General features: G+C 37.7%; 1 pseudogene across 1 annotated transcript; it reads right to left on the bottom strand.

Annotated features, from left to right (window-relative positions):
* Positions 1-744: 744 nt before the first annotated feature.
* On the bottom strand, positions 745-9,847 carry LOC143568409 (putative WRKY transcription factor 2; annotated as a pseudogene). The gene is made up of 6 exons (XR_013141574.1): positions 9,816-9,847; positions 8,170-8,650; positions 7,228-7,359; positions 1,735-2,292; positions 1,502-1,660; positions 745-1,333 (listed from the first exon to the last, which is right to left on the bottom strand). The product of XR_013141574.1 is annotated as a putative WRKY transcription factor 2 (transcript).
* Positions 9,848-10,354: the final 507 nt, after the last annotated feature.

The following is a 10,354-nucleotide window of genomic DNA, read 5'->3' as shown; positions in this document are numbered from 1 at the left end:
CAGTTAAACCCGAATTCATTAACTTCGTTAAGTCTGATCGTTAAACCCATCAGCGTATTCTTCACGTGAGGGGCAGTTTTGTCCTGTTTTTTTTCCTCAAATACACCCCAACCCCTCATGTGATGGGCCTTGCGAATTAGAACTGGGGTTTATTTGGGGAGAAAAATGTCCCTCACGTGAGGGGCACGTTGATGGTTTTAACGACCAGACTTAACTGAGGAATTTAGGTTTGATTGCAAGTGAATGAAACTACAGGGACAAAAATCGCAAAAACTATGGGACTAAATCCGCATATTTGGACAAATCACATGAATGAAAACTATAGTTCACTCTTTAATTTCTTTAGATAATTAAATTGTGAATTTTTATACAATTTTATAAATAATTTATTATTCGTTTGTTTAAACACCCTCATAATTTTTTCAATGAATAAACACAAACAAGAAAACCTTGTTCCAATAATTAAGAAAAACTAAAAAATATTTTAACAATGTAAAATATATATTCATATCTGATAAGCCTTTGGCGGGTGGATTTTCCCCAAAATTGGAGATAACTTGGGGACACTTAAGGGATCCGTATGGCTGGATTAAGCCAGCCGACGGTGGTTTTTTGCCATTGAGCCACCCCGTACGGAGTACCTAAGCAATTCTCTATTTTTTTGTCGTTAAAAAAAACGAGCTAAAAATGTAAAAAAGTTATACCCTCTAATTAAAACTGCCATATAATTATCAACAAAGAATTTGCCAATATATATATCATAGCACATATCATCAAATAACAAGAATTGCAACATAAATAAAACCAAATAATAATAACAATATTAAGTTGTGAATAATTCTCTTAAACCACCACAAAAATTTACATATGAGGACCTATTGGAATCCCATTAATAACCTGATGATGGTAAATCGGCGAACCATTCGCGCCTAGGTTCAACCCATGGTCCGACACCGGCTCAACCTTCGGTTCACCTTTAGGCAACATCATTCCCATCTCATTCATGTGTCCAATAAACTGATGGCCATTAGGTCCCAACCCAACCATACCCATTTGACTCAAGTTCATATTCATCCCGTAACCATAGGCGGTGGGACCCGGCTGCAAACCGTAATGCGGTCTTTCGTACCTAGCCATGGTGTGTTGAACCTGAGAAGGTTGAACCGATTGAGTTTGTGTGACGGTTGAGTTAACGTGACTGCTGTTACGTGCGACTGGGACGTCATGATTGTGTTTTCCTTCGTATGTCGTGATCACGGATTTAAGGTCGTGTGAAGCACGTTCCACGTGTTTTCTAACCGTGCAGCCCGTGCTTGTGCACTTGTAGTAACTCCTGTATCAAAAAGTAGTAACATAAAATGTTATTTATAGTAATTTATAATTCGCATCTACTACTTTGCGACTTAACATTTCAGCTTGTTAAAATAAACAAGCTGGCTCGGCTCGGTTTGCAAACGAGTCGAGCCGAGTCAGCTAGGTAACGAAAATGTAAAAATTTGACCTTGGATTTGGATTTCCTTTAACGACTTTCTGTCCATATTTGCGCCAACGATAGCCGTCATCAAGAATATCCACCTCACTCGTGGTTTGCACGACTACTCTCGGCTCCCGTATAGCTCGACTGGCCCCACTAACATCCGATGCATACGCTTCAATTTTTCTAGAATATGAAAAACATGCACATTTACACTTTAAGGCGTAAAATTTATATTTAAGCTAAAAAAATATATAAACCTTCGTTTCGACTCAGATTCGTCTCCATCACCGTCACCGCCCAATGACACGCTACCATGTGTCGCACGATCATCATCTTCTCCTTCCTCATTAGACAAAGTCAACGAGCCATCCACATGATCACTAGACTCGACATGAGTATGGTTGACCGCAGTTGACGACACTTCAAGATTACCATCTTGCCCCCACTCGGTTATGGACCCAGACTTACGGCTGGGAGGAGGTTTGGAATGATTGTGCGCCCCTTTATAGATGATTTCGGTTATGTGCCCCTCGTGGGACCGTTCCACTTTTTTCGTGACCGCACAGCTTGCATATGTGCATTTGTAATAGCTTCTTGGATACTCACTACCCTTCACTTGTTTTTTGACCATATTTTCGCCAGTTATATCCATCTTCACTTGTATAATGACCGTTTTCGCCACTCGTTATATTATCCGCGTCTTCTTCATGGTATTCTTGAATAATATTTTCGTTTAAATTACTATTTTTGTTGGTTTCAACGTTTTGAGGCGGGAAATGATTCTCGGTTTGCCATGACATAAACGGTGGATTTACCTAAATGCATATGAAATAATCGCGATAAGTTAAATAACATATACTTGCATTTTTAGATATTTAAATGACTAAACGTATTAGACAGAGATTTGTGTTATATATGTAATTGATTGTTTCTAATATTAGATGTAATATATGTCCTATATATATATATAGGGCCTCCTATTGTATACAGATTATTCAGTTAATACAATTAACAATTACCGATTATATGGTATCACAGCCACCGATCATTCAACCCTAACAGCCGTCTCTTTTTTTTTTTCTGTTCTTCCAAACCTCTTAACAATGGCCATCATCTCCTTCACCACAGTGGAGAAAACCAACCACAACTCTCACAAGTTCGGGTTTACCCTAAGTCCCACCAATTATGGATATTGGAAAACCATGATCAAACCTTTTCTCATCACCAACGGCCTGTATGTTTACATTGATGGTTCTCTTCCATGTCCATCCCAAACCATCACTGCTAATTCTTCCTCGTCTGGCAAAGATCCAGAGCCACCCACAAAACAACCGAACCCTGACTACCCAACATGGGTTTCCAATGATGCCCACGTTCGCATGCTCTTGCTGTCAACGATCTCTGAAGCCTCCTTTAAGCATGTACAAGGTGATACTTCTCGTGACCTATGGCTTTCTTTGGAACGTGCTTACGCACCACATACATCTTCTCGAGAGTACACACTGAAAACCGAACTCCTCAAGATGGAGATGCAACCTGATGAATCATCAGCTGTTTATATCACACGAGCCCAAGAATATAATGATGCATTAGCAAACATTGGTGAAGCTATGCAAGAAAAAGATGTCGTTATGCTGATTATTTCAGGTCTTCGGGCAGAATACAACAACTTGAAGCCCACCCTTGTTGGCCGACACCCTCCTGTTACCTTATTGGAATTACCTGGGCTACTCGCTGATCATGAATACATGACAAAGAAGGTTGATCCCACTCTTCCTGTTGTTACCCAAGCTTTCATGGCTACAACCAGCCGTGACTCAGCTTCGCAGAACAACCTTCAACTCCCGCCTGAAACAGTACAATCACTTCAACAACTGATGACACAGTTAGGTTTCAATGTGCAACCTGCACAACAGCAAAATCAGGCCTATAACAGTGCTCGTGGACAGTCCAACCGTGACCGTGGTTCATATAACAACAACCGACGTGGACGAGGCAACTATAACAACAACCGGAACACGTGAGGAAACTATAACAACAACCGGAACACGGGCTCCTCATCAGGTAACAATTCCAGATTTGCTTGGGCGTCTAATCAGAATACCGTCTATGGTTCTTGCAACAGGTGTGGCATTGCGCACATTCCATCTATGTGCCCAAATCGTGATCCAGCAACAATTCGTCCACCACGAAACGCTCCACAAGCGAACTTTGCTGATCATCGCTCACAAGCATCATCATCATGCTGCCTGACACTGGTGCAAACAGTCATGCAGCACCTGATCTCACTGGCTTTGACAATTTTAAGCCTTACTTTGGTAAGGATTCCCTTCTTGTTGGTAATGGCAACAGTTTACCTATTCTTCATATTGCCTCCACCGCCTTTAATTCACCAAATAAAACCCTTTCTATTAATAACATCCTACACGTTCCACAAATTAAACGAAATCTTCTTTCAGTACAACGTTTCTGTCAAGATAATAATGTCTTTTTTGAGTTTCACTCTACATTTTTTTGTGTGAAGGATACGGTTACGAGAACTATCCTCCTCATGGGTCCAAGTAAAGATGGTATCTACTCCTTTCATCTACCAAAGATTCATACTGTCTCAAATGTTGCATTTTCTACTGTTCGAGCTTCTCCTACAACTTGGCACCAAAGACTTGGACATCCTCACTTGCAACTTTTACAATCCATGATTTCAAAGAATTGTCTTCCTGTTAGCAATAATTCTGCATTTCCTTTTTGTAACTCATGTCCCATGGGAAAGTCTTCAAAATTGCATTTATCTTCTTCAAATTATAAAAGTACCCATGTGTTGGATTTGGTTTTTTGTGATGTTTGGGGACCTGCTCCTGTTACTTCCTTTTATGGTCATCGCTATTTTTTACTTTGTGTTGATCATTACACTAGATATATGTGGATATTTCCCATTAAACAAAAATCTGATGTATTTAGCACCTTTAAACAATTTCACACAATGGCTGAAAGACAATTCAAAACACAACTTAAATCAGTTCAAACAGATTGGGGTGGGGAATTTCGACACTTGTCTTCTTTCTTTACAACACTTGGAATTCTACATCGTCTCTCATGTCCTCATACAAGCAAACAAAATGGCTTTGTTGAGAGACGACACCGCCATGTGGTCGAAACCGGCCTCACACTCTTAGCACAATCGGGTGTTCCAATGCGTTTTTGGAACTTTGCTTTTGAAACCGCCACATACCTGATAAACCGCATGCCTTCTCGTACCTCGTCCCATATCTCTCCATTTGAGCATCTTCTCAATCGTAAACCTGATCTTTCATTTTTACGTGTTTTTGGGTGCCAATGTTTTCCTCATCTTCGTCCATACAATCCACACAAAATGGATTTCCGTTCATTACCATGTATCTTCCTTGGGTATAGTCCTTCACACCACGGATATCAATGTCTTGATCCTACCACAAATCGTATTTACATCGCTCGACATGTACGATTTAATGAAACACATTTTCCTTTCCTTCGAGCATCTTCTCCTACACCTACCCCACCCTCTCCAGATCCTTACTTTTCATCCTATCCTTTTCCTACAACACATGAACAACCATCATCTTCTACAAACGACCAACATCATCACTCATCAACTCCCACCCAAACTGAACCAACTACCAACTCAGCTCAACCATCATCACCCTCAGCCCGAACCAATGTTGTCCAAACACCCACTACCTCGCCCCAACCAGACAACTCCCCACCAACAGCCCCACCTGTTGCCACCTATCAGCGCAGCTCTACTATGGCTACTCAACCCACAGTTCCAGCCTACCAGACTTACCAAAATTCTGCTCAAACAGCCCCATCTACTACCACATCCTTTCCATCATCAACTCAACCTTCTGCCCAAACAGAATCCACTTCAATCCCCACCACAACCGACACCCAACAACGTACACGCCCTCCAAATCTAAGACAAAATCCTAAGCAACGGACTTCCTACAATGCTTCTGCTTTTCACACTTCCACTCACTCTTCCTCAACAGAACCATCCACCTTTGCCATTGCTAACAAAAGTCCTCAATGGCGTGCTGCCATGACAGAGGAATTCAAAGCCTTACTGAGAAACGGTACATGGACTTTAGTACAACCAGTTCCTAATGCTAATGTTGTTGATTGTAAGTGGGTATACAGGCTGAAACATGATGAAAATGGGAATATAAAACGTTACAAAGCCCGTTTAGTGGCGAAAGGTTTTAACCAACAGCCGGGAATTAATTATCATGAGACATTTAGTCCGGTGGTAAAATCCACCACGGTTCATGTGGTTCTGTCGCTTGCCGTTACAAGGAAATGGTCTCTTCGCCAATTAGATGTTCAAAACGCTTTTCTTTACGGTGATCTCAAGGAAACCGTGTACTTACGACAACCACAAGGCTTTATCGATCCTCAAAAGCCAAATCATGTGTGTCTGCTTCATAAGTCCTTGTATGGCCTCAAACAAGCTCCTAGGGCCTGGTTCAATCGTCTTTCGGGAGTCTTGTTACAACTTGGGTTTCACGGGTCTAGAACAGATCCTTCACTGTTTATTAATTCCCATAATGGTCACTTATTATATATGCTTGTTTATGTGGATGACATAATTCTCACCGGCAACAATTCCCGACTCATTGACCACTTCATTCAACGGTTGAGCACTACTTTTGCGATCCAAGACATGGGTCGGTTGTCATACTTTTTGGGCATTGAGGTAATCTTCAAAGACAATGAGTTGCTTCTCTCACAGAAAAAATATATTGCTGACATCATTCAAAAAGCAAGTCTCTCTCAGTCAAAACCTGTTGACTCGCCTATGGTCCCTAACTCTAATTTAGCTCTCGGAGATAGCCCTCAGTTTGACAATCCAGTGAAATTTAGACAAACAGTTGGGGCTTTACAGTACCTAACTCTTACCAGACCTGACATAACCTTTGCGGTCAACAAAGTTTGTCAATTTATGCACTCCCCTACAGAAAATCATTGGTCTGCGGTCAAAAGAATTCTTCGGTATCTTCAAGGAACATCTAATCTTGGTTTGTTGATTCAACAAAAGTCAGCTCCTGTTGTTCATGCTTACACTGATGCTCACAAACGGTCTCTCACAGCCTTTTCCGATGCAGATTGGGTTGGCTCTCTCGATGACCGTCGATCCACGGGGGGATATGCCATCTACCTTGGGTCCAATCTTATTTCATGGCGTGCTCGTAAACAACAAACTGTCTCTCGGTCATCTACAGAATCCGAATACAAAGCCCTAGCAGACACTGTTGCTGAGTTAACATGGCTTGAAGCACTTCTAAAGGAGCTTCACGTTTCTATGACATTGCCACCTATCTTGTGGTGTGATATCTATCAGCCAATCCCGTTTTTCATGCGTGCACAAAACACGTGGAGATTGACTTTCATTTTGTTAGAGAAAGGGTCGCTAAAAAAAGCTCTCAATACAGTTTATCAAGACAGATGATCAAATCGCAGACGTGTTTACAAAACCCCTATCCTTACAACGATTTCTACTTCTCAGATCCAAGCTAAAAGTTGCTCCCCGTCATTAGCTTGAGGGGGAATATTAGACAGAGATTTGTGTCATATATCTAATTGATTGTTTCTAATATTAGATGTAATATATGTCCTATATATATATATATATAGGGCCTCCTATTGTATACAAATTATTCATTTAATACAATTAACAATTACCAATTATAAAACGAGTACAAGTGTATAACAACTACCTTGTTAGAAACCGAAACAAAAGCGGATTCAAGAACAGGTTTAAACGCAAAAGATGAAGTGTTGAAGTCTTCGAACGAATCATCTTTATTTTGAGCAAATGGGAATTTCCCGGTTGTCGGAGATGGATGAGCCTGCAAAAAAAACCAAGAAAATATTCACAAATTATGTTATATTCAAGAATCTGATTTAGAGGTGTGCATGAAACCGAAATAACCTACTGGTACGTGAAATAACCAACATAACCAAACAAAAATAATTGAACCCAACCCAAAATTGACGATTTGGTTTTATGTTTTTTTTTTAAATCCAACTTTTTTTTAAAATTTAAAAAAAGGATCTAATTACAACAGAGATGCAGGTAAGCGGGCAACAAGCTGCGCCCACCCCCTTTTGAAGGGCAAAACCGATCCTACTGAAAACAAAGTCATCGTTTTTATGTTATATATTCATAAACCAACTTTCCGGCTCGGTTTAGGTTTTACATATATAACAAAAATAAAAAACACCGAACCAAACCCCTAAAAACCAAACCGAACCGAAAAAATGTCTTTTTGTCATCGAATTTGTGGATTATAACTTTTTTTAATGCTATCTTGTTAAGTGAATTTACAAAAATAAATAACAAATGGCGTAACTCGAAAATTTAAGCCCATACGTGTAATAATCAATTAATTATTAACTAACAAATAAATTTAGACCCAGAGTTGGCCAAGTTTATTATTTTTGTCCGCGTCAAGCGCAAATGACAAAACCTAAACCGAACAGAACACATTTTGAGAACCAAAAACACAAAACAAAACGATTTTCAAAAACCCAAAAATCGAATTTTCGGGTTTCGGTTTGGTTCGATCCGAGTCCAAAACCAACCCACACACACCCGTAATATGATTATCACAACACTTTCAAAAAACAACAAAGAAAGCGGTTTAAGCAACTTTTACCAGCGAATTCGACAGAAAAACCGGCGAGTCAAGAAGTGAAGTCGGACTGAGACCAGGAGGGATCGTTAACACAGACGACTGTTTCGCCACGTCAGCAGGAGGCCTAATAATATCAGTGTTCAACCTAGGAGCATTATAACCAGCTCTAGCAGCCATTCTTTCAACAAGACCAGACCTTGAGCCTGCTGCTTTCGGCTCACCAAACGGGCCGTATTCGGACCCGAACTTTTTGTCTGGTCCATGAAATGTGAACCCACCATTTGGGTTATCTTTAGGTGGTTCCGCCACCGACCCGGATCCGGACCCAGATTCACTCAACATAGCCAAAAAGAAAGACCTTGGGCTAGGACTAGAACTAGGAGCCATCCAATCTCCCTTTATCCCAACATGATCATCAAATCCACCCATTAAAAAGCAAAAAGTTTACACCTTTATATTATTATTATTATTATTATTATTATCAGCTCCTGGTTAAGTGCAACTGCAACACAAATGAGTGAAATAAAAATTAGTAATTGGAATTGGGATTAAAAAAAAAAGATTATGAAATTGTAACTCAAGACTCATAAATTTTGAAACTTTATGAAATAAAGAATAATATCATGTTGAATAAATAAACATATTATGAGAAAGATTATATAAATCATGAATTTTTAGACCTTTTTGCAAAAAAAAGAATAAATTCAATGGTGAAACAAGAACATATGATGAGAAAGGTTGTTAAGTTGTGACAAAAATATTTTTAATTTTAGACCTTTTTGAAAAAAAAATAAAAGAATAAATTCCATGCTGCAACAAGAACATATCATGAGAAAAATTGAAAATTTGCAACTAAAAAAAAAAACTAGTGTTTTTTTTTATTTTTGCAAATTAAGAACTCAAAAACAAGAGCAATTGATGAATAATTTTAGACCTTTTTTGCAGAAAAAAGAATAAATTCCAGGCTGCAACAAGAACTTATGATGAGAAAGATTGTAAATTTGTAACTAAAAACTAAAAAAAAAATTATCTTTTTGAAAATCAAGAACTGAAACAAGAGCTAATGATGAAAAACACGGTGAATTTGTTACCAAAATACCATAATTTTAAACCTTTTTTTGTTGCAAAAAGTAAAGAAATCCCTTACAGAAACAAGAACAATTCATGGAAAAGATTAAAAATTTGTAGCTCATAAATCATAATTTAAGCCTTTTTTTCTGCAAAAAGAAAAAGAAAAACTTAGCCCCACACAGAATCATGAACTGCATAACTCATATGAATACAATAGTAAATAGTTTCCATGATAAATTGACAACTAATTAATTATTAATAATATTAATAATTAATAATCAATAAAAACAAATATGGGTTTCAATTTTCAAACTTCTTAATCATCCACCCAAATAAAAATTTTCAAAATGTTGATCAAAACATTATTAATATTATTATTAATATTATTATTATTATTATACCCAAAAAAGACCCATCTGATCAAAGATCTGCAGATCATCCAAGAAACCCAAAAAAAGACATAAAGATTGAAACTTTACACCACACAAATTAAAAGATTAAATTTTTATAAACAAATAAAAAACACCCAACTGAAAAAAGATAATATAATAATAAACTAATAACTGATCACTGATTACTGAATACTGAATACCCACCTGGTAAGAGAGACAAACAGTCAAAAGGGTGTAAACTGTTTTTATTATTATTATTATTATTATTATTATTATTATTATTATTATTATTATTTCTTGTTGTGTGTCCGATTATTATTATACTATATATAATAGGAAAGCTAATGCTACAGTGCAGTTTCAACTTTTGTAAATTTAGTCCCTTCATTTTTAATTTTTTTAAATTAGTCCCCTTAAAGTTCTAAAGTTTTTTAAATTGATTCCAAACATAATTTGTTTTTGCTAAACTTTGTTAATTCCCCCCAACACCAAAAAAAAGTATTCATGGTTTTAATATGTTCTCTATTTTGTTATTATACAAGTATATTTAAATTACTGATCTTTTTAATGACCACCATATGAAGTTTCTTTTAGATCTTTTAATATGTTGTTACGACATGTTTAATTCATCCATGTCGTGTCGTTAAAACGAACGTGCATTCACAATAAAGTACATAAGTTTTGTTTTTTTAGATTCTTTAGTACGCCGTTACGACATGTTTATTTCATCTATGTCGCGCTGT

The sequence above is a fragment of the Bidens hawaiensis genome, unplaced genomic scaffold, assembly GCF_021521415.1.
Source record: "Bidens hawaiensis isolate Kalapana, Puna unplaced genomic scaffold, B.hawaiensis_p1.1 tig00023985_1, whole genome shotgun sequence".
Taxonomy (NCBI): Eukaryota; Viridiplantae; Streptophyta; class Magnoliopsida; order Asterales; family Asteraceae; genus Bidens; species Bidens hawaiensis.
Note: the sequence above shows the minus strand (reverse complement) of the source record. Positions and strands in the feature narration are given on the sequence as shown.